General features: G+C 36.9%; 1 long non-coding RNA gene and 1 pseudogene across 1 annotated transcript in view; both read left to right on the top strand.

The window, feature by feature from the left end:
• LOC140507257 (uncharacterized) overlaps positions 1–25,389 on the top strand; it is a 35,604-nt gene extending 10,215 nt beyond the window's left edge. The window contains exons 2-4 of the long non-coding RNA XR_011968267.1: positions 20,308–20,421; positions 21,516–25,089; positions 25,193–25,389. This is a non-coding gene — a long non-coding RNA (uncharacterized lncRNA). The remainder of the gene's footprint in view (positions 1–20,307; positions 20,422–21,515; positions 25,090–25,192) is intronic.
• On the top strand, positions 1,943–9,622 carry LOC140507256 (translationally-controlled tumor protein-like; annotated as a pseudogene).
• Positions 25,390–25,655: the final 266 nt, after the last annotated feature.

Genomic DNA, 25,655 nt, shown 5'->3' with positions numbered 1-25,655 from the left:
TTTACATTTCTTACTTATGAAAAGTCCACGTTTTTTGATAACTATCCAGTTCATAATTATAGATATTTTAAAACAAAAAAAAGGGGGATCATGGCAAAACCTAGTGGAGGTATTTTCAGGTAGGTCCTTTCCCCACTTACTGAAATCATACCTTTCTGGCTTCCAGCTATTCTTCCTATCTTGGCTCCAAGCACTAAAACTGCACTTCAGCGAATATATATTCTATGAATACATGTGTGTGTGTGTGTGTGTATACACATATGAGAGAGTGCATATTCAATCTTCACGGGACCCATCCAAATAGCCTATTCATCCTTTAGCTCTCAGAATTTCATTACCAAATTCCTCCCAACTCTTCAAGAAGATTTTTCTCTAGTATAAATTGCTGCTCTGAAATATCTGGGGCTATTACTATTACTGTTATTGTTAAGTCAGTCCCAGCATCCTTCATCCCTTGTTTTGGGCAATGGTCTTGCCTAGGTGGGCAGAAGATAAAGATTCAGGGCTTGAAGAGATAAGAATTCCATCCATAGACATGACCGTCCCAGATTCAAGTACAATGCTCAAGCACATTCCATGTAATCCGTAAGATTTTATAAATCTTTTTATTCTTTTTAAAATAGTTTTATAAATTTTTATAAATCACAGTAAATTCAGCCTTTGAGTACTCTGAAACTATTATGTTATTGGGGATAATAACCATTACTTATAAAATTTATAAAACACCTGTATTTATAAACCTGAATGTGATTTATTAACTTACAGTTGGGAGTTTGTCTGCCATAAATATTTCAATACTAATATCCATAGATGAGGAAGCTCATTTTTGCTTTTTAAATCCCATGGAAACCCGAATTCCAGTGTGTTACCCAAATTTTCAGCTGAGATGAAAGGAGTTGTATTTTTTCTCCAAATAAGAGTAGTCTTGTAATTCATTTTTCTTGACTTCAGACTTGAAACTTCCTCATATACTTGAATACTTGTTTTCCTTGGTCAGAGCTATGGCCACACACATCCATTTCTCCTTTCCAAGCCTCCTGAGCTCAGTATGATTATCAAGACCATTAGGCTTGCAGTTCTCCCATGAAAATAAAAGGGAAAGGAAGTCTCAGATTCACGCTGAGACATCTCGATAACTACAGTGGACGGAGAGCAGCTGGCTGCTTTGTTGCTCACGATCCCTCCTTGAAGATCCAGAGTAGCAGAGGACTTGAACCCAGTGCTGTGGATTAGTGGGTCTGCTTTTTCCAGGGAGGTCAGCCCTGGCAGTGTGGCTAGAACGGTTATGGAGGGCAGCAGCAGCAGGGCTTAGACCCCAAGCTCAGGGCAGGGTCTCACTTCCAGCACGTAGCACAACCTGCACAGAACTAGCCAAGGCAGGAAATCCAGACCAAAATGGAGCTTATGATTTTGCCACTCTGAGCCAGTAGGGCTCTCCAGCTGGTTGATAGATGGGAGTGTAACAGAACTCTGTGCTTGCAGTGACCCAAACTCAGGTCAAGAACTTGAAGAGCTAGGATTAGGCAGGGCCGCAATTAAACTTGGCCCTGGATGAGACACTTCTGGGAGCACTGACAGCTTGCAACAGTCCCAGCATGTCCTGTAATAACACAACAAACATTACCCCAAGGATGTAGCAACAGAACCAGCCTCGACCTTCCCTCCAGAAGTGCGGCAAGAGCCCAGCGCTAACATGGAGTCCAGAGTCAGAAAGTAGATTAGAACAAAGTGCAAGCAAACAGACCAATACAAAAGCCACACTATAAGGAGGTATTAAGATGACAGGGAACTCAAGATACAAACGCAGAAGACACTGACTCTAAACATCAAGCAAAGAATAACGTACGATGGACACAAAGCTAGGATTCTTGGAAGAGATGAAGCAGGAGTTAAAAAAAAGTTTAGCTTTCTTCAGCTGCTTCACTGCCTGCACCACACTCACATGGAGCACTGGGCTCTGCAGCACTGGCATCGCCTCCTCCCTCCTTCCTCTGCCATGATCATCTACCTGGACCTCATCAGCCATGATGAGATCTCCGGAATTTACAAGGTCTGGGAGATGGTGAACAGGCTGCACCTGGAAATGGAGAGGAAGACAGTCAGTAGGATAGTGGGCACCAGTGATGATCATCAGTGGAAATGTCTCTGCTGACGGTCCTGAGAGTGAATGAATAGATGGCACTGCAATCACTGGAGTGGACAGAGTAAGAAACCATCATCTGCAAGAAACAAGTGTCACAAAAGATCCCACAAAAAGCACCGCAAAGGCTACATGAAGTCAAACAAAGGCAGACTTGGGAAATGCAGGTCAGAGTAAAGTGTTTTATGACAAGAACTGCAGAAATCAAACACATCCTTGCTAATTTTTAAAAACAATCAACTCTTCATGGGCAAAAACATGAATCCAGACGGCATGATGGCTCCCTTGGATTTCCATGAGAACGGTGTGACCTTCATATGTGATTTTCTTGAAGGATGGTTTAGAAATGGAGAAGTGTTAACAAGTTCAGCTGACTACTTTGAATCACTTGTCATCATAACTGTTTGCTACTTTTCAATCATCTACACAACACCAGGACTTGGACAAACTTGGACTGATGTCACCTTGAACTTTATTCATTCATTTTTTGACCTTGATTTATTTGGAGTGGAAGCATTGGTTTTTAAAAACATGTCATGCATCAAACCTATCAGACTGACTAACATGACAAAACAGGAAAATGATAAATGTTGGAGAAGATGTGGGAAAATTGGAACACTAACGCATTACTGGTGGGATTGTGAACTGATTCAACCATTCTGGAGAGCAATTTGGAACTATGCTCAAAGGACTGTAAAACTCTGTGTACCCTTTGATCCAGAAATACCTTTTCTAGGGCTGTATCCCAAAGAGATCATTAAAAGGGGAAAGGACACACATATACAAAAATATTTGTAACAGCTCTTTTTTCTGGAGACAAGAATTGGAAATTGAGGGGATGTCCCTCCATTGTGGAATGGCTGAACAAGTTGTAGTATATCAATGTAATAGGATACTATTGTGCTATAAGAAATGATGAGCAGGCAGACTTTAGAAAAATATGAGTTGATGTTGAGTGAAATGAACAGAACCAAGAGAACATTGGACACAGTACAAGCAGCACTGTGTGATGACCAACTCTCATGGACTTAGCTTTTCTCAGCAATGAAATGATCTAAGACCATTCCAAAAGACTTACAATAGAAAATGCTATCGACATCCAGAGAAAGAATCAGAGAGTCTTAATGCAGATTGAAGCATACTGTGTTCCCTTTTTTGTTGTTGTTTCTTTCTTGTGGCTTTCCCCTTTTGTTTTGGTTCTTCTTTCACAATAAGAGTAATGTGGAAATATGTTTAATATGATTTTACATGTATAGCCCATATCAAATTGCATACTATCTTGGGGAGGGAGCTGGGATGGAAGTGCAAAAATTTTAGAACTCAAAAATCTTATAAAAGTGAAGGTTGAAAACTAAAAATAAATTTTTAACATGCATGCTAAAAGTTTTCTTGATTTGTAATTGTGGGAAAAAATAAAATAGTGATTAAAGCAAAGAAAAAAACCATGTCATGTAGGTTCTCTAAAAGAAAACTCATTTAATCTCTCCCCCCAAAAAAAGTTTTAAAAGGTTTTTTGTGAGTGGAATGAGAGTACATGAGGGGGAAAAAATTAGAAAAAAAAAGAGAGGATTTAATAGCTTCACACAAGAGATACAAAACTATCCAAGAAACAAAACTCTTTGAAGACTCAAAGGGACAAAATAGAAATCAATGACTTAATGAGACAACAAAAACTATTAAAGAACAAAGGCTGAAAAAATAGATTATCTCAGAAAAGAATAAATTATCTCAAATCAAAAACAATAGACCTGGAAAACATATCAGTGAGAAAAAAATTATTAATCATTAAGCTACCAGAATACCATGAGCAAAAACTCCCCCCCACTTCCCCCCCACACGAGCAGAACTGTAGCATCAAATTCAAAGTTAAAAATGAGTTAGGAAAATGAATAAGTAACAACAACAAAAGAGCACATGACCATCCAAAGCTGTGATAGTGACAGGGAAGCTCAGGACACACACTCAGAAGAAGACAAAAAAGCAAAAACTTCTCAGGCAAAGCCTCAAAGAAAAATGCAGATTGTAGCAAACCCAACAAGAGAGCATAAGAAAGCAAAAAGGTCTGGGTTTTAAAAAGCAGAGTGGTAGAAGAAAATTTTGGAAAAAAAGAGCAATACAAGAACATTATGAAAAGAAAATAACATGATAAAAGAAGAAGAAAAAAGTGCTGTGGGAAATACTACCTTATATCTCAACAAATTATAAAGGAAAACTACCCTTATATTTTAGAGTCAGAGGGTGAAAGAGAAATGGAAAGAATCTACCAGTCACCTCTTAAAAGAAATGCCAAAATGAAAACACTGAGGAATATTATAGCCAAATTTCAGAGCTCCCAAGTAAAGGGGAAAACACTGCAAGCAGCCAGAAAGAAATAATAAGAATACTTTGGAGTCATAGTCAGGATCACACAAAGTTTAACAGCTACTATGATAAAGAAGCTGAGATCTTGGAATATGATCTTCTGTAAGGCAAATGAGCTAGGACTACAGCGTAGAATAATCTAACAAGTAAAACAGTATAATCTTAAGGGGAAAACAAGAATATTTAATTAAACATAAGCATGAGAATGCAACTAAAAATTAGAAAAAGAACAAAATAAAACTCCTCCATTGGGCACCAAAATATAAGTACTCAAAATCAAAGGAGACTTTAATAAAATTAAAAATAATTGGTTAATATAGTTGTTTTCATTTTTTAACCAGAAAATCAAATTACTGGTATCAAAAATTAAAAGGAAAAATGTGCACTCAATGATGATGAAATTAAGGCAATTGTTAGGAGCTTTTTTGTCCAATTATGTGTTGATAAAATTGAAAATCTAAAATGGATGAATATTTACAAAAATAAAAATTGCCCAGATTAATGGAAGTATTTAAAAACTTATATAATTCTATTAACAAGCCACAAATGAACTCCCTAAGAAAAAATTGTCTAGGAACAGATGAATGTGTGGTAAAATTCCATCAAATTCTACAAGCAAATTCTACCAAACATTTTAAGAACAATTATAATAGTATATAGTTGATTTGGAAAAAAAATATGTAAAGGAGTCCTACCTAAAAAGATTTTTAAATGAACTATTAGCAAGGAGACTACAGTAATATATCACAAAGATACTATGAACAAGTGATATTTATAATAGGAATTCAGAGCTGACTTATTATTATTTCCTAATATTGATTAGGAAAATTATAAGCATAATTGACCACAACAATAATTAAAACAACAAAAATCATATGATTATATTAATAGATGCAGAAAAGTTTTTGACAAAATATAACAACATTCATGTAGAAAGCATCACAGTAAATGGAGTTTTTCTCAAAATCATAAGTAGCATCTATCTAAAACTAAGAGTAAGAATTATCTATAATGGAGATAGGCTAGAAGCCTTTACAATAAGATCTGCGATAAAGTAAGGATCATCATCATTATTATTCAGTGTTATACTAGAAATGATAGTTGGGGCAGCTAGGTAGTGCAGTGGATAGAGCACCAGTGCAGGAGTCAGGAGGACCTGAGTTCAAATCTCACCTCAGACACTTGACACTCACTAGCTGTGTGACCTTGGGCAAGTCACTTAACCCCAATTGCCTCATCCTGGGTCATCTCCAGTCATCCTGATGAATATCTGGTCACTGGGTTCAGATGGCTCTGGAGGACAAGTGAGGCTGGTGACCTGCACAGCCCTCCCTCACTCAAAACAAAGTCAAGCACAAGTCATGTCAGTATTTCTCTGATGGCATGGTCTTCTTTGGCAACGAAGGATGAACACACACAGAAATGATACCTATAGTAATAATACAAAAGAAACTGGAGGAATATGAATAAGCAATCAGGAATAAAACTATCACTTGCAAATGATAGGACAATATACTTAGAGAATCCTAGCAAATCAACTAAAAAGCTTGTTAAAACAATTAACAACTTTAGCAAAGTTAAACTTACACAATTTATTAGTCTCTCTACACATTACCAACAAAATCTTGCAGGAAAAAGAGATAAAAAGAAATTTCATTTAAAATAACTGGAGACAATATGAAATACTTGAAAGTCTATCTACCAAGATATACACAGGAACTATATGAATACAATTGCAAAACACTTTTTACACAAAGACAGATCTAACCAATTAGAGAAATACTAATTGCTCATGGATGGGTTAAGAGAAGAAATAAAAATGCCAATTCTGCCTAAATTAATTTACTTATTCAGTGCCATAACAATAAAACCCTCAAAGAATTATTTTACAGATCTAGAAAAAAATGATTAAATTCTTCTGAAAGAACAAAAGGTAATGTAGCCTAGCAGTATCAGATCTCAAACTATACTGCAAATCATGGATACAATCTGGTACTGGATAAGAAATAGATTAGGTCCATAATAGATATCTGTTGAATACAAAATTTTATTCCAAGAGGAGAATTGAAATGTGATAAAAAAATTCTGAGACATGATCAAGGTTTGGTACTTGGGGAAAGAGGTACTGATCTGAGGGGACAAGGGGAGTCAGGAAATCCCTTAAAATTGTGAAGTTTTCCTTTGATATGGGAAAAATATTCCCACTGAGTTCTTTTGAGTAATTACTGCCAAATAACACTCTCACAACACAGAGATTCCAGAAGCTCACACCTGAGTTTTATCAAGCTCAAGTGCAGATTGAAAGATCAGAAAAATTATTCTGATCTTCAATAATAGTTCTAACAAGGCTTATGTAAAATTGTCAGAGATGGGAAATTTTTTTTCAAAACCATAGTCTCATACATTCCACAGGACCATAAAATTTAAACATATTTACTTTGAAATCTATAGACAAGGCAATTTACCTATTACTACTTTCTGAGAGGGTTGCAGTGGGCATTGAGGGGAAAGTTATGTGTTAAAAGGTAATCACTTGGTAGGAGTCCATTGGAATCCTTCCTGAAATAGAACAAGTCAAGTTCCTTTGGGAAGTGTGGCCTCCCTTTTGGCTTCTAGTCTCAGAAATGTCTAAGTGCCTTCAGAAAATGTTCACCGTTTCATGGGACAGGCTTCAGCCTGCTCACTTAATATTAATAGCACATGAGATAAGCTATAGCCAACTAGATAATCTCATAACAGAAGAGGTGACCCAGAATCCCCCAAAGTCAAGATTAATAGAAGGAAATAAAAAACTTCCCATGACAACCCTCCCTTTTGATCTTGGGCTTGTAATACTTCTCTTTGATCATACACTTATAAATTCTGTCCATCCCTTTTCTGGGTATGTTCACATTAGAATCATTGTACATTCCTCTGCAGGCAAACATAAATACCAGGACAACAGCAAAGTAAACCCAGTTATAACAAGGATCACAAATATTATATAACAGAAGTTTTCCTTTATCCAGCTTGTTTCTGGTAACTCATTCCAAATGTCACCATATTTTCTATCTTCAGTGTTAGCTTGTCCCATATAACTGTCTAGTCCTGGCAAACATTTTTCCTTGGAAAATCTAGAAAAGGCCTTATACTTAGGGCAAATTTGGAGAGGCATTCCTCCCAATCGATCCAATTTCCAGGTTTCAATTCCCTTGCAGAGGTTCCCTAGATAATACTGCTGAGACTTGCTAGTAATCAGAAAATATAATTTATTAATCCCTTTGGCCTTCCAGTAATTAATTCACATAATGAAAACTAGTACAAACCTTATAGAGCTAAGAGAGAAGAATGTCAAAATTAGCAAATCATTGCTCATCTGAAAGTTCAGAGAAGATTGACTTTTTAACGTACAACTTACTCTTTCTATCTGAACACTGTACATGATATGGATAAGGTCGTCTACAGGCTGAAGAATCTGAAAAAGGATCCATGAAGGCATGACTTATAAAAGTATCCTTCTTATCTCTTAATATTGTCAGAGACTTCAAAACAGTGGGAAAAATTAAGTTTCCTAATTATTAACGTCATTTTATATGTAAAATCCTTAATTCAATTCTGAAAATTTATAAACATTTGCTAAATATAAAGCGTGTATATCCTATGGTGGGTGGGGGCAGATTAACAACAAAAAACAAAAATCCTGTCTGACTATTTAGTTGCACCTGAAGGAAGTTCAGTAATTTGTTCTACTTTTTCTTGTTCTTTATTACCTTCAGCATAAATAAATGAATGTATATTTAAAAATATAAAATTCAGGAAAGTCAAATTTACTTGAGTTTTTGTCATTGTTCTTACCTGAAACATGTGGAAGTCCATCTTATACATTCTACTTCATAATGAAAAGTCTAATCTTGCTGTTTTTTTCAAATCAAAGTTCATTGCTCTATTAAAATGTGAAGTTCCTGTATTTAAAATATTTACTTTAAAACTTTTACATCTGTAAACATTATATCTTTGTCCTTTCTCCTCTTTTAAAATACACACACACACACACACACACACACACACACGCACGCATATAATGATATCATGTAGAAAAGATGTAGCACTGTGTAGGTCTATTGTTATACATGAATGTACAATGATTAACTAGGGATGGCAAACCAAAGAACTCATTTTACTAGTTGCTTAGGTTAGGAAGTTTCAATATAAAGATTTAGCAGATTCTGCAATAAAGAATAAGAGGGTTTGGAATATGATATTTCTGAGGGCAAAGGAGCTAGGATTGCAACCAAGAATCACCTACCCAGCAAAACTGACTATAATCTTTCAGGGGGTAAAATAGACATTCACTGAAATAGTGGACTTTCAAGAATTCCTGATGAAAAGACCAGAGCTGAATAGAAAATTTGACTTCCAAATACAAGACTCAAGAGAAGCATAAAAAGGTAAACAGGAAAGAGAAATCAAAATTGATTCAATAAGGTTAAACTGTTCACATTCAGGGAAAATAATACTTGCAACTCCTGGAATTAGATCCAGGAGAGATAATTTTAAAATTACTGGACTTCCCGAAATCCATGATCAAAAAAAGAGCCTAATCATCTTTCAATAAATTCTCAAGGAAAACTGTCGTGATATTCTAGAACCAGAGGGTAAAATAGAAATGGAAAGAATCTACCAATCACTTTCTGAAAGGGAATCTAAAATGAAAACTCCCAGAAATGCCATTTGCTACTAGAACCTCAAACTGTAAGGCCTGTGACATTCAGTACTTTATTGCCAAAGTTTTATTGTATAATCAGTCTTGCCTTGTCATCCTTCTCTTTGGGGTCTATGATACTCTTCTGAAATATGAAAAGTGCAAACATAAACTGTTACCTGGTATTGAAATTGGTAATGTGTATTCCCCACATACAAATTAGACAATACCTTTCTTTTGGTCCTTCAAGATAAGAATTTTAGTATACAACATTCAAATAATTCCATATTACAAATTCATTTCTATATTTTCTATTTGGGTAAATGGAAAATGTAATTAGATAAGATACTGGCAATTTTCAATTGCACTCTGCAATTCAAGCTATTTTTATCATAGCAAGAAGAATATCCAAATTAGAGAAATAAAGTTCAGAAACCATGAGAAATCTCAAGACAGATTCTAACAGGCATTCCTCCAGATATATTTATCATCACAAAAAGTTTCTGATAATATCCTTCTTACCTCAATGAATTTAAAAAAAAAAAACAAACCTCTTCAAACAGCTTTTCTTTTTTTTCTTTTCTTCTTTTTTTTGGCTTTCAATAATTTATTATTTTCACCAATTACATATCAAGAAAATTTTGGGCACTCATTTTTACAAGATTTTGGGTTGCAAAATCTTCTCCCTCCCCTCACCTCTTCTAAAAATTGTAGGCAGTTTGATAAAGTTTATACCTGTGCTATCACGTAAAATATATTTCCATATTCATTATAATTGTGGAAGAAGAAACAGATCAAAAGGGGGAAAAAACACAAGAAAGATTAAATAAGTGAAAAAATATGTTTTGATCTGCATTCAGGGTGCACCAGTTTTTTATCTGAATGTAAACAGCATTTTCTTTCATGAGTCTTTGTATTTGTCTTGGATAATTGTATTGCTGAGAAGAACTGAGTGGTTCATAGTTGATCGTCACACAGTGTTGCTGATACTGTGTACAATGTGTTCCTGGTTCTGCTCATTTCACTCTGAAGCAGTTTATATAAGTCTTTCCAGGTTTTTCTGAAATTTGACTACTCATCATTTCTTACTTCACAATAGTATTCCATTACATTCATATAAAATGGCTCATTCAGCCATTCCCAAGTTAATGGGCATCCTCTCAATTTCCAATATTTTGTCACCACAAATAAGTCTGCTATCATATACCACAACTTGTTCAACTATTCCTCAAATGATGGGCATCCCCTCCATTTCCAGTTCTTAGCCACCACAAAAAGAGCTACTATAAATATTTTCATACATGTGGTATCTCTTCCCATTTTTATGGTCTCTTTGGGATACAGTTCTAGAAGCAGTATTGCTGGGTCAAAGAGTATGCGCATTTTTGTAGCTCTTTGGGCATAGTTCCAAATTGCTCTCCAGAATGGTTGGACCGACTCATAGCTCCACTGACAACGAATGTGTTCCAACCCTCTCACATCTTCTCCAACATTTATCATCTTCCTGTTCTGTCATATTTGTCAGTCTGATAGTATGATGTGGTACCTCGGAGTCGTTTTGATTTTCATCTCTCTGATCAGTAGTGATTTAGAGCATTTCTTCATATGTTGATTTCTTCATCTGAAAACTGCCTGTTCACACTCTTTGACCATTTGTCAATTGCAGAATGGGTTTGTATTCTCATAAATTTGACTCAGTTCTCTATACATTTGGGAAATTCAGCCTTTATCAGAGACTTCTAGTTTCTCCTTTTATTTTTAGTTACATTGGTTTTGTTCGCATAAAAGCTTTGTTTACTATGATCAAAATTATCTATTCTACATTACATAATGCTCTCTATCTCTTGCTTGGTTATGAATTCTTCCCCTCTCCTTAGATCTGACAGATAAGACTATCCCTTGTTCTTCTAACTTGATTGCTTCATTGTCTATGGCACTTTTTACCAAGATGTAGTTTACTCCCTTATCTCAAATTTCAATTAGGTCTCTTTTAGCTTTTACTTTGTCTAAGATCAGGACTGCTACTCCTGCTTTTTTTTGCTTCAACTGAAGCATAATAGATTCTGCTCCAGTCTCTTACCTCTACTACTCCATGTGTGTCTCTCTGCTTTAAGTGTGTTTCTTGTAAGAAGCATATTGTAGGATTCTGGTTTTTTATCCACTCTACTATTGGCTTCCATTTTATGGGAGAGTTCATCTTCTATCCTATTCTTCCTCCCATTTGTCCTCTCTCTCCTTTTACCCATTCCCACCTCATCAGTGTTTTGCTTCAGTCTGGCACCTCCCCTGATCTGCCCTCCCCTCTGTTAGTCCCCACTCCACTCCCTTTACTTAATCTTCTCCCCTCCTACTTCCCTGTTGGGTAAAATAGATTTCTATATTCAATTGATTGTGTATATTACTCCTTCTTTGAGTCAATACTGATGAGGGTAAGTTCAACTGAAGCCCGTCACCCACCCTCCCATTTTCCTCTCTACTGTATTAGATCTTTCTTGACTCTTCATGTGAGATAATTTACCCTCAGTCTACCTTTCCCTTCCTTCTGCATCCATTTTACTCCTATTTCTCATCCCTTAATATTTTTACATTCCCTCAAATTCACCTTCTACCGATACCCTCTGTCTTTGTATATTCTTTCTATTTGTACTGTTAGTGATACAATTTTTAAGAGCTACAAGTATCATCTGCCCACATAGGGATATAAACAGTTTAACTCTACTGAATCCCTTGTGTTTTCTTTTCCCTTTTTACCTGTTTATGCTTCTCTTGGGTCTTGATATTAGAGGTCAAATTTTTGGTTTAGTTCTGGTCTTCTCTTTATGAAGACTTGAAATCCATCTATTTCATTGAACAACTATTTTTACCCTGATGTAGTATGATTAATTTTGCTGGGTAATTGATTCTTAGTTATAATCTCAGATCCTTTGCCTTCTGGAATATCATGTTTCATGATCTCTGACCCTTTAAAGTTGCAGCTTCCACATCCTGCGTAATCCTGATCATGACTCCCCAATATTTGAATTCTTTCTTTCTTGTATTTTATAGCATATTTTCCTTGATCTGATAGTTCTACACTTTGGCTCTAATGTTCCTTGGGGTTGTTATTTTGGGATCTCTTTTCTGGGGTGATCAGTGGATTCAATGCCTATTTTGCCCTCTGGTTCCAGGGTATCAGGATATCGGTTTTTCTTGATAATTTCTTGAAAAATATGGTCTTCTTTTTAGCTAAGGTTTTCAAGTAGTCCAAAGATTCTGATATTGTCTCTCCTGAATCTATTTTCCAGGTCAGATGTTTTTCCCATGCAGTATTTTACATTTTCTTCCATTTTTCATTCTTTTGAATTTGATTCATATCTCATAGCTCCCACTTGTCCTATCTAGTTTCTAAGGTATTGTTTTCCTCAAATAGTTTTTGTACTTTCTTTTGCATTTGGCCAACTGCATGCTTTAAGGGGTTGTTTTCTTCAGTGGAGTTTTGTATCTCCTTTTCCATTTGACCAATTCTACTTTGTAAGCATTTTCCAAGCTGTTGATTCTTTTTTCATAATTCTCTGGCATCACTCTCATTTCTTTTCCCAGTTTTTCTTTTCTTGAGCTCCTTTTTGAGCTCTTCCATGAGTTCTTTCTGGGCTTGAGACCCCTTCCCATTTTTCTTTAGGGTTTTGCCCATGGGTGCTTTGATTTGTTGTCCTCTTCTGAGTTTGCGTCTTGATCTTCCCTGTCACCATAACTTTCTATGGTCAGATTATTTTTTGTTACTTGTTGTGGCCTTTTCCCTTTCTTTTACATTTGAGCTCTGCTCCTGGGGTGGAAGGGGCACTGTCTCAGACTTTTTGTGCTACTGGCTACAGGTGCTGCAATGATGTTGTCCTGAGACTCATGGGGGGACCCTCAAGTCTGATGCTGCACTGCAGGGGTGAGGTGGGGGTTGGCTGGCACTGCTCAAGGCTGTAGGGGTCTGACATGTTACTTGGTGCTGACCTGGGGTCCTAGTGGTGGTGTCTGGCATATGTTGAGGCCTGGTGGAGTGTCTTTGCATTTGTCTAGGGACACAGTGAAGTATGGGGCAGTCTGGCCACTGGAGGCTGCCTGTTTTTCCAGAGCTACAGTGAAGTATGTCATGTAGCGGTTTTCAGGTAGAGTTGGCTAGTTCCCCTGACAATACTAAGGTACATGTTGGGGGAGAAGGGGTTCCTGGCATTGATGCTTGCCTGATCCTCCACACTCTAGCTCAGCATCTCCCACTGATTTGCTGAGGTGGAGCTTGCTGCTGGCTTGCTAGGACACTTCCTGCCCTGGACTGTGCTTCCCTTTCACCTGAATAAGGCAGACATTTCTTGCCAATCCTCCAAGTTTCTCAGGCTAAAAGACTGTATTACTCTGTCTTTTTGCTAGTTCTGCTGTTCCAGGATTTGTTTGGGAGCTCTATTTTATGGTTGTTTTGGAGCTGAGTATGGGAGAGTTATAGCAGTTTACTGCTTCATCATCTGACTTTTCAAAGGCATGTAAACATCTCTTTTCTTAAATCCAGTCTCACTAAGATTACCCTCTAACTGAGCTTCATATTCACACTGTGTCAGTGTAAATGGACTCCAATTTTAGCTTTTCACCTATTATCTTGTCATCTCTATTTGCTTAAACCTTGTTTTTCTCCTGTGAACTTTGAGAAAGGATTGACAAAGTTGAAAAAACACACCCTTCTTTGCACACTCTGATTCAACATTTCATGTACCTTCATTATTTTCTTAGTCCCTTTTCTTTATTTCCCAATCATCTCAGTCTATCTCACAGAATCTCTCATTTGCAAAGTAAGTTATTGAAAAATTTTATATTTTGGGTCACATAGTCTATTCCAAATTCTTTCAGGTGATTTTGCTTCTAATTTCCCTAAATAATTAAGTTCTGTTAAGTTATTCATGTAAGAAAATACAGTGGTAACATAGAAAATTATCCTAAAATTAAATTTGCCTCATTTTCAAGTTACCTGCTGATTTAAACAAGTTTTCTTCCTAAGGTGGAGAGAAAAGTTAATGGTAGGTATCTCTCAAGCACTAGAGAAATTTGTAAACTGTGAACTAAAAACCCCCTTTTTTCTGCTTTAAGGCTTTTTTTAAGCATTCTCTAGACAGTGAAACCACCTTCTTTTCTTACACTACAACGTCGAATCTTTGGTTCTCCAAGAAGAGAAGAATGATAAAAAGGATACAAGTGTTTTTTTGCATGTAACTTAGTCCTAAGGGATAGTAAACCCCACCCACCCCAAAAAATGACTGGGATATTTCAGCACTTTCAAAAAACATTTGAAGTATAATTTAGAATTTCACAGTAAGAAGTTACATTTCAGATACAAATCTAATATCTACTTTATGGTTGTGGGTCAGAAAATTCCAATCTATGACAAAAGTCACTGGGAGATCCATGCATGATCAATTTATTAGGGAGACCAGTGATCTCCATTTAATTGATTCCAAGACCTTCCTCATGTTCAGGGACTCCTCTCCTTGAGGGAAAAAAAAAGCATTTTATAGCCATTGAAGGAGTATCAAAAATAGAAAAAGGCAGTACGATTACATGAAGCAAGCAAAACTTATGATTGACTAATGGCAATGTCCAGCAATCATTATCACTTTGTCAACAGACCTTTCATGGGTCATTAGTTACAGGTCATCAGCTAAAGGCCATCAACTTCAGCTTTATTATGCTTAAGCACAGGGTCAATGCCCAGAAAATAACCCTGAACTCCAATTAACGTTCTAACAAGTCCTATGTAGTTTTCAATTATATCAGAGAGACAGAAAAATGTTACTAATATTTTTATCATGATCTTAAAAAGTGAATTTTTAAAATTTCTCTTCTTAAAATGATAATTATATTTGAAACTCTATAAATAAAACGTATTTTAATGGGAAATACTTTTGAAATACACCATTAAGAAAAAAGTGGATATGAACTGCAAGAGGAACAGGGACTTTTGTAACCATAAGTGCAACTGGATTTTTAATACTCAATTCTAGTCTCTGGATTCATGTGGTATGATATATCTAACTGCATAACTATTTTGTTCCTGTAAGATAATTCAGAAATGCATTCAACTGGATAAATGTCATCTGTTTGGCATGATATCATGCTTAATTTCTTCTAGGCATGCTTTGGGGAAATAATCAAATAGGAAATTGCACAGAGGTATAATCATTTTTTAATAATTTTATTTGAATGGCAGAGAAGTTGAGAGAAATAATTGTTGATAATCAATATCTTGGGGAGATTCAGAGGTTTCTTCTTCTAAATTCCACATTTGAAAAAGTTCAGTCTTCAGAAGGACATCACTGATAATGAGACTGCACTGACACTCTCTCATTGATCTTGGTCAGACCTACACAAACTTATAAGGAATTTAATCTAAGGTGGGGAAGCCCTTTGTGTTCTACGGAAGCTTGGGTGGGAGACAGATCCTTTTGTCTAGGTAGCCCATGGCTGTGGTGGTCTGAGTAGAGATAATTTCTCTGTGCAAGGGTCACATTCAGCCACTCATTGGCCAGCTACTTTTTGGAAGGGTCCATCACCATGACTGTCTTTGGTTGAAGAGAGATGGTCAAATGACCATCCCTTTATTAATAACCTGCTGGCCTTATTAACAAAATTATTAAATTACCCAAAAACTATGTCTCTCCAACCTTTTTAATCATTACATCATTTAATCATTAGAGGTTGCTTGTAAGAGTTAAAACTGAGCTTTTGTGGTTTACTTTTAAATCCCCTTATCTTCCAAGAAATACTAAGACTTTCCATGGCTCTCATAGTCCATCGTGGGGAATGACTAATTTATTGTTTATTTAGTGAATTGTCTGAATTCTGTGTGAATTGTTATGTATTCATTTTATGAATAAACATCTGGAATATGAATATTAATTTCTTAACTGATTTTTTTTATCAAAATGTCTTTAACCTGGAAAAGTAAAATGAATGAATGCTTTTGGAAAGATATTGCATGTACTCAGTAAGTACTACCTATAAATGCTTTTGTTGTTAATCATTACTGCACCAAGAAAAAACCACTGTATCCTACTCTAAAGTCTTAAGTTGTAGAAATTTCTTTATGGGATTGAACTACAATTTAATTTGCTTTAATTCTTAAATTCCAGAATAATGGGTTTTCTTAAGCCCTTAAGTCACCATTCCTTGGAAGATGAATGCTGCTCTAAAAAGTCTGCTTCTAGAATTAGCTGTTGATAAATGTTAATGTCTGGGAGAACTGGAAATGTCTTTTTGATGGCAAAGACAGCATCTTTTTGACTCAGTTTCCCCATTCTGCTATTGTCTTTCTGAACAGAAATGTTTCCTGCCTAGATGATTCTGAACCTGTGAATACTATGGAACTCTCTAGTGTGATTTATAACTTTATCCTGAACTGAAACAAAGCTAAAGGAATTTTCCCTTGGAATATTATTGATGATCAACCTGTAATGATAGGCTTGGGCCTGAAGAAATAGTCCTGATTAGGTTTTGGCAGTGTTCTTTTTCCTTTTGTGAGAATCAGAGGAAGCAGTTGTGTTTCCACAGAAGTGACACATACTCGTGTTCCCAACCTCAGAATGTAAAGTCAGAAGTAGCTCGTTCCAATCAGAGCTGTGGCTTGGTAGAAACAGGTTTCTAATAGGGTAAAAGGTCAGAAGTTTGTACACATGCTCAATGGGCTGTTTAATATTAATCAACACTTCCCCCTCCAGGGTGGAGCAAGCTAATTTGAATGCACATGCGATGCATGATGAGGAAGAGGGAACACATCTAGGAGAAAAACATGGAATAGGTAGTTCAGGATGTTGTACCCAGTCAATGGAGAACAGAGGAGGGACATCTCAAGGTTGAAAATGGAAATTAAAGTGTGCCCCTATGCATAGGGCACCCACGCATGCAAGAGGGTAATAAACTGCTTTCCTGGCTTCATCAGTTAAGGCCTTGATTCCTTTGTGGGAGCACGTTACTCACACTTTCATAGCAACTTTCTTTCACTATAACTGGAGAACTGAAAATGTTTTATAAAGGATCACTTTCTTACAATAAGCAAATATCTTTGAATTATGATATATGGGTACAAATATAAATAACTCTATTGCTTTAAAAAAAATTGTTCTGGCTTTGTAACCATTACTTCTATTAATTTCCTAATCTGGGTAATTAGGAAAACTCAGTTATGGACCTGTTCTCTCCTTCTATAGGTTTATATTCTATAATAGGTATATATTCATGTGTAAGATTAGGTTGGTACAGCATCACATCTTTTCTAGATGATATGATTACATATATGTATATGTATGCATGTGTGTATGTGGGGCAGTTAGATGGTACAGAGGATAGAGCACCAGTGCAGGAGTCAGGAGGACCTGAGTTCAAATCTCACCTCAGACACTTGACACTCACTAGCTGTGTGACCTTGGGCAAGTCACTTAACCCCAAAAGTCTCATCCTGGGTCATCTCCAATCATCCTGATGAATATCTGGTCACTGGATTCAGATGACTCTGGAGGAGAAGTGAGGCTGGTGACCTGCACAGCCCTCCTTCACTCAAAACAGTCAAGTGCAAGTCACGTCATCATTTCTCCAATGGCATAGTCTTCTTCGGCAACAAAGGATGAATACACACACATATGTATGTATGTATGTGTATATATGTGTGTGTCTATGTAGATATAGACACATACGTATATCTATCTATATCTACATAGACACACAGATATCCTCAAAGAGGTACAGGATTTCTCCTAGATGTATTATGTTTCATATGGATAGGTATGTGTATATCTATACATATATAATCATAGTTATACATAATAGTTAAATATAATTTAGTTATATTTATACATAATATAATTTTATTCCATTATATATTGTATATTATGCATGTAGATATGCACGTGTATGCATACATGTACATACGCATATACACATACACACACATACATATTCTAGATCACTGCCTTGTCATAGTGGAGGGGTTTGTGGAGCTCACTTAAACTATGAGTTATACTGTGCCTGGTTACCCAAGACAGGTCAAAGTGGAGAGTTCTGAAGAAAAAAGCGCAATCCACTGGAGAAGGAAATGGCAAATCACTCCAGTATTTTTGCCAAGAAAACCTCACAGATAGTACTGAAATATGAGTCATGGGGAAACAGAGTCAGACATGATTGACTGAGCAACAAATATATGTGTGTGGGTGTGTGTATATATTTGTGTATGTGTGCATATCTATATATTCTCAAGTGGGATAGGATAAAGGTGTAATGAGTAAAAATTTAAAATTCTAACTCTTTTAACTTTTAATGGAATAGCAAACTTCACTTTGGGAAAACAACAAGAATTAATTGCTTACATCTGAGGATTAGGAAATAGGTGATTTACTTCCGAATATTTCATTGAATAAAGGAATATACTTAAAATGTCTTGTGATAATTGTAATGGTATTAGTAGCTTTAAACATTCTATTGTTATGTCAGTGAAAAGCAATGAAAAAGGCCTAGTAATGACGTTGCCATAAATAGCATATTTTAAATTTTATACACAAGAAGCAACTACTGAACTTTTAGTTCCATTTGAATATTCGCAGATGCCTATCCGTACAGATGTCCAAATCCACAAGTTTAAGAAATTTTAGCAATTACTTTCGGATGTTTCAGTAATGGGTTTAGATTTAGGGTTTTCGGAACTTATCTTTGGATATATTTTAGTGGTTGTTGATAAAGTCCCAAGTTGGATTGAGGCTCTCATATACAAAACTGGTTTTCATAATTAAGGAAAGCCACACAATGGCTCTTTTTTAGTCATACAAACCTAAAACACTAAGCTTTAGAAAAAAAAGTTTGTCTCAGTTTGTTAAAGTTCGTAAATTAAATGGATTAGTGATTCATTAGCATTTCAATAAAAGACAAACAAATCAGTCTGTCGTGTGGTCTAACTGATTAGAAGGCCAAATTTCAAATTCAGACGCCACTACAGAGTTGCTAATTATAAAGAATGGATTTTACTATGATAGTTAAAAAAACACACAGCTAACATTTCATTTATAACAAGAAAAAAAACATTCATAGTGGAGGGTTGAAAATTACCCAATCTGCAAAAAAAACACTGAGGCAGAGATCCAAGCCAATAGCACTTTATTAAAGGGTCCATGGCTCCCTCTAACGAAGTGGACTTCAGATCCTCCTCATAATCTGAGATGCCTCCTTTCACCAGGGCCTTACTTTTAAAGGGTTTGATATCCAAACATTCAGGAGAGGCAAAGTAAAATACAAAATCCCATTGATTGATAGACTTTGATCTTGACCTTCCAGGAGGGACAAGAACGATTCATCAGCATAAGTGATTACAAGATAGGTAAGGCATAGGATGGGGAAGGTGATAGTCATCTCCAGTGACTACATGGTCATAAAATGCTCATCTATCTGCTCATGTTGGATAAGAGGGAGAGGTCCAGAGATACAAAAATAAGTTGGAGACTTTCCAAAGAATTAAAGCATCCCACCCATGCTGTCTGGACATCAAACTGAGCAAAACAGGATGGAGATATCTTTGTTAGCATTCTTGTGGTTGTGCAAGTGAGCTTCTTAACTAGCAAACAAGTGGTGAACATTAGATTAAAGTTTGAGGTTTAGTAAAAAGGCATGCTATAGGAACCTATCTTATTTAATTATCCCCATATGATTTATGTAACTACTGATTGGAATAGAATAGGGATTCAAGTGAATCATTTCTCATATTCTCTTATATACGAGCTTTTATTAAGTGGAAGATTTCTTTTTTCTGTTTGAGATGGGTCTCTGATGATATCACGAGACAGTAGGACTTATTTACTTATATGTACTCCTCTAGCCTACGTATAACATTACCCATATAATATACAGAGTTCAAAAAAGATGGAAAGATGAAGTGGTATGTGAAGCCTGAAATTCTCTCAACTTTCAGATGGCCTATAGGAGTCTCAGATGATATTCTCCCCATTGCTAAGTTTCTAACATTACTTTGATAAAGTCTGAAATACCTTTCATCACCAATTATGAAATAATTACTGGAAAGCTAATATGATTTGTTTTTTGTCGGGTTCTGCTAAATTATACTATGTCTTATCTCTAGGAGGTTTAAGCAGGTTTACCTGAGGAACCTCTACAAGTGACTTGGAACCAGAGAGGTGGATGTCCTAGGAAGGACAGCTCTCCAATATGACCCTACAAACAAGGCCTGTTCCAGGTATTGTTGACAATTGGCATCCCAAGTAAAGACACCAGGATTCTTGAAATGAACTAGACACTTTGTGAACACTGCAGTAGAATAGACCCTTTTGCCATAGAGTTTCCAAAAGAAAATGATTCCCAGAAGCAGATGACTTCATAGGACTGCGAAATCAAAGATAAAAGGATAAGAAATCTACTCTTTCCATGTTATTTACTATTGCCTTGGTTTTGCCGTTATTCAGGGTTGTCTAATACTTCTATTTGTCTGGGAAATGCTTGTGAAGGACTCGGAATGAGGTATCCAGAGAGGGGACTGAGAAGACGTAGAAGAATGTGGTCGTGGATGTCCAGTTCATGTCCATTTACAAACAAGAAGAGGGAAATGGTCATAAGACTTTTAAAATTTCCTTTTTATCGGTCCCAGTACAACCATCTTCTCTGTACAGAAAATAACATGAGCTAAGGCTTTTTTTACAGCACGGAATTTGGTGAGACTGCCAATAATTCAACCCGGAGATTTAATTGGTTAGAGGTAAAAAGTTTTTCTGGCTCAGTTTGATGATAATCATTACCCAGCTAATTGTAAATTCCAGAGTAACTCCCCCTCTGTTCCTCGATCAGTTTACAACTTGACTGGATGAAATTTTGCACCTTCTGCTATCTTTGGCTGTAAACTGTTTATTTCCTCTCCATAAGCCTGCTATCAATTTTATAAGGTTATCTTTGAAATGTAAATCTTTCCCTTTTCCCTTTGGTAGCTACAAAATCCAACTTTATTTTTTCTGATGAAACTAGAGACTATATATATATATATACATATATATATATACATACATATATATACACACATATATATACATATATATGCATATATATATATGAAAATTATGAAAATTATCTGGAACTCAGTGGTTATTTAGACACCATGAGACTATGCTCTGAAAACATACAATAAATATATTGTTATTTAAATGTCTGTGCCTTGGTAAGTATGATTGGCAGCAGTACCTATCAATAAATCCTTAAATATCTTCATATGAGATTCATATTACACTATTATATTAATAACTAATTATTAATTTGCAATCCATCCTTTTCCTTCTATTTCAGTTAAGGCCCAGCTCCTGAGAAGGCCAATTTGTTGCTGAAGGGTATGGCTGAGTAGGACTACTCAGCTCTTGAAGGAGAAAACTAGTCAGAGACATCCAGATGGAAATGACTACCCTGCCCAGATGCTGAGTCTCAGGATCAAGCTACTTTCTCAGCAGAAAGAACTGAAGACATTTTAGCCCACCTTCTCATGAAACATCCACCAATCAGAGCTGAGTTTTACTTGTCAGGGGCATTTTCTCTGTCAGAAGGTTATTTAAGGTGTTTCAGAGTCTCCCTTGCTGCCTGGTCACAGAGAGAAAGCACTAACCTTTAATTTATTGATTTCAGAATAAATTAATTAATTTTCCAGAAACTCTGTCTCTTGGGAGGTTTTCATTCTTCACACATGTCACAGGGGTGGAAAAGCTGACCTGAACACAAAGTACAATTTTCAATATATAAATATAAGGGATGAAAGATGATCAAGTACTTCTTTCTATCCAACCATCCAAAGCAGTATTTATTGCAGTACTCATCCCATCTGGGCTTTGAAACTGGTGCTAATCATGAGGTTCTGAGGAACGGGAATACTCAATTTAAGAGAGTTTGCTTCCATCTTACCCATTAGTAGGCTCTGAGGTACCAAAAGTCTTTGAATCAGAATAGCACAGATAAAAAGGAAGCACTGAAGCCCACCTGAGGCATTGATTCTGTTGGCCAAACTGCTAATAAATTAATCTTGGTTTTCTGGAGGTAAGTTCAACTCTGCCTCTTTCTCTTCCAAGATTCTGGTTGGTACCTGTTATGCCCTCACCCCCTAAACTCAAGCTACAGCCCAATAAGAGGCTGAACACTTTAAGTTCCCAGAATCCTGTCCCCTTAGATGTCTAAACTCAGGGAAACCATCTGCTCACCAAAGTGGGTACTCTGCTGGGCCCAAAGAATCCCCTGCAGGAAGAACTTCAAGGGTTTCTGTTGAAGGACTTTTTTGTCATTCTTGTAGAAGATATTCATTGACTACCAGACCCTTTACTTGGTACTTGTCTCCTCCAAAGCCCTTGGATCCCAAGACTTCTGTACCCAGAGGAGTTGAGTGGAGTCAAGGCAGGGAAGATTGGGGAAGAGTCAAACCCTTATTCCCTGGGGTCTCCGTTGCTCATGGAATGCTTTTCCTGGCACCATCCCATTGTAGATTATGGAGAGGTACATAGTGATTCTCTGGACCCAAGTCAAGTACTTCTCCTACACTTTTTTCCAGGCTGCACCCACAGGACTCAGATGGGACCCTGTGTCAGCATCTCCCAGGCTGTGTCTGCAGCTCAGGAGACACTAATTCCAATCACCACATATGCAGTAGACACTGGCACCTAGGGAGCCTCATGACCCTGCCTGTGGGCCACGACCCAGGGAAAAGGCCCCAGGAAAGACAGCAGAGAGGAGGGAAGTGGCTCAAGCTACATATATGTATGAGGGGGAACGTGGCTCCACTTTGGTCAGGAGGTTCCCTGACTAGTCACCCAGCTGCTGTTTGTGGAGAGTTCCTTCTCCTTCTTCCTCCTCATTTACCAACACTAAAATGCCTCTGCCACTAACTCCACCTAAACCTGTCTCACATATGAAATGTGGTCTTTCTTCTTGTCAAGGGAAACTCCATACCTGCAGTCCAACCCCTCTCCTCCAGCATGTTTGACTCTCTATCGTACCATGCCCCTTCAATCCCTCTCTGCCTACAAACATACACGTCTCCCCTGTTCTCAAAAAACCCTCACTTGATCCATGCACCTTTTCTAACTGGTCGCATATCTGTTATGCCTTTTGTAGTTCACCTCCTTAAGAAGACCACCTACAACAGGTACCTCCATTTCTCCTCTCACTTTCTTACCTCTCTATAGTCCAGCTTCTGATCTCACCCTTCAACTGAAAAAGCTCTCTATAAAGAAGTCATGGACCTCTTAATTGCCAAACCCAAAGGCTTTTTCTCACTCTTCCTCTTTTTGGCCCTTTCTACAGCAACCTTAGACACTGCTGATCACCATCTTCTCTTGAACAGTCTCCTCTCTAAATTGTCTATTTGCTCCTGGTTATGCTCCCACTTATCTGACCACTCACTCCTCCTTCATCTCTTTTGCTGGTTCATCAACCAGGTCATCTGCTTACCTTGGATGTCCCAATGGGCACTGTTCTGAACCCTCCCTGTGTACCATTGTGCTTAATGAGCTCATTGACTGCCATGAGTTCATTTCTCTGTGTGGGTGATTTTTTAATCTACTTATCCAACGCTAATCTTTCTGCTGATCTCCAGTTTTGCATCTGATATATCCTGAGGCCATCTTCAACTCAACATGTCCCAAACTGAAATCATCATCATTCATTCCTCTTAACACTACCACATTCTATTACTTGTGTTGTTTTCAAGGGCAATGCTATCCTCCCAGTCCCACTGACACACAACCTAGATGTCATCCTTGACTTCTCACCTTCTCTTACCTCTCCGAGATCCATTCTGTTGCCAAAATCTTTCAATTTCCCCTTTGCAACTTTCTCTGGAATATACCCTATTGTCTTCTCTGACGTTGCCATTCTCATGAAGGCTCTCATCTCCTCTTGCCTGAGCTACTACAGTACCCAGCTGGTTGGCATACCTGTGCCCTTAGTCATTTTCCTGAAGAATATTTCTGACCATGTCATTCCTCTGTGCCTTACTCATACATTAGAAGAGATTCCCTATCACCTCTAGGATCAAATACCAAATCATGTCCTTTTTGTTCAAAGCCCTTTATAACCTAGTCTCTTCCTACCTTTCTAACCTTCTAACACTTTACTTCCTGAAACAGTCTTTGATGTAGTAATACTGGCTTCCTTGCTCTCCCTCAAACAAAATACTCCATCTCTCATTTTCTCTGACTCTCCCCCAAACCTGGAATGCTCAACCATCTGTCTTCCCTAGCCTCCTTTAAGTCAGCTAAAATCCCATACAGGAAGCCTTTCCCAATCTCACACTTTTAATCCACTCCCTTTTCATTATTACATATTTATCCTCTTGCCAAACCTGATTCTCCTGATTGTTTACATGTTATCTCCTCAATAAGATTGTGAGCTTCTTGAGGGCAGGGACTATCTTTTGGCTTTCTTTGTGTGCCCAACACTTAGTCCTGAGTTTGACACATTAGTAGATGCTTAACACATATTTACTGACTGGCTGCTTATTACTGACTGCCTGATTAATTAGAATGAGAAGACAGAAATGGTTAGTTTTCATGACAAAATCATGATGACAAAAATTTACTTTCCTTACATTTTATTCCTTGCATTTTCTCGCACATTTTTTAGTAGCTGAACTTGATAAAGTAGTGCAACCTGTGGATGGTGTGACTGATGAAACATTTTTTCTGGATTCATTCTTAGTTCTGAGGAAAAATAAGGAAGACAGAATGAAACATTTCCTACCACAACAGAAGGATAAAGATAAACATGGAAAAATTCACAAATTCAAGATCTACAATGAAGAGCAAAAAGCATTTCAGAAGATGAAGTTATGGTGAGAATATGACATGTTTGTCAAGGGAAGTATAGAAACAAGACTGCACTTCAGGTATTATGTGTATGTGGGCTTAAGTGTATCTTAATATGTGACTATGCCATGTCTTTGAGTATCTGAAACTGGTAGCTACTGATACTCCTATTTCTTTGTAAAGGTAGACACCAATTCTGTGTAGTCAAAGCATCTCTGGAAGCATGTCCCCTCACAGACTGGAAGCAGATGTTTGGATTCCATAAGTAGGAACAACCTATTTTCCCATCAGATAAATCCATGGAATATTTCAATGTCTGTGAAGTCACAAATGCCAATAATTGCTAAAACTTACACTAACATGCCATAAATAAAGATGAAAATACCTTTTAGCATCTGAAAAAATTGGCTTTTCTTTTTGTACTCTTTTCTGTTTTCTAATTGGCCATAAGAAACACCTGAAAATCAAGGTAGAAAAAGTTTTATTTTCATGCACATTCTAGTACAATAAAATTGAAGCTACGTATAGACAGGACATCTCTGAGAGCCAAAATAGTCTTAAGCAAGGAAAACAAGATATGGAATCCCATATGAAAATGCATCTGTGTGCATGTATATGATGTGTGAATAAGTGTATGTTTGCATAT

This window comes from Notamacropus eugenii, chromosome 5 (assembly GCF_028372415.1).
Source record: "Notamacropus eugenii isolate mMacEug1 chromosome 5, mMacEug1.pri_v2, whole genome shotgun sequence".
Lineage (NCBI taxonomy): Eukaryota > Metazoa > Chordata > Mammalia > Diprotodontia > Macropodidae > Notamacropus > Notamacropus eugenii.
This window is presented reverse-complemented; position numbering and strand designations above follow the sequence as displayed.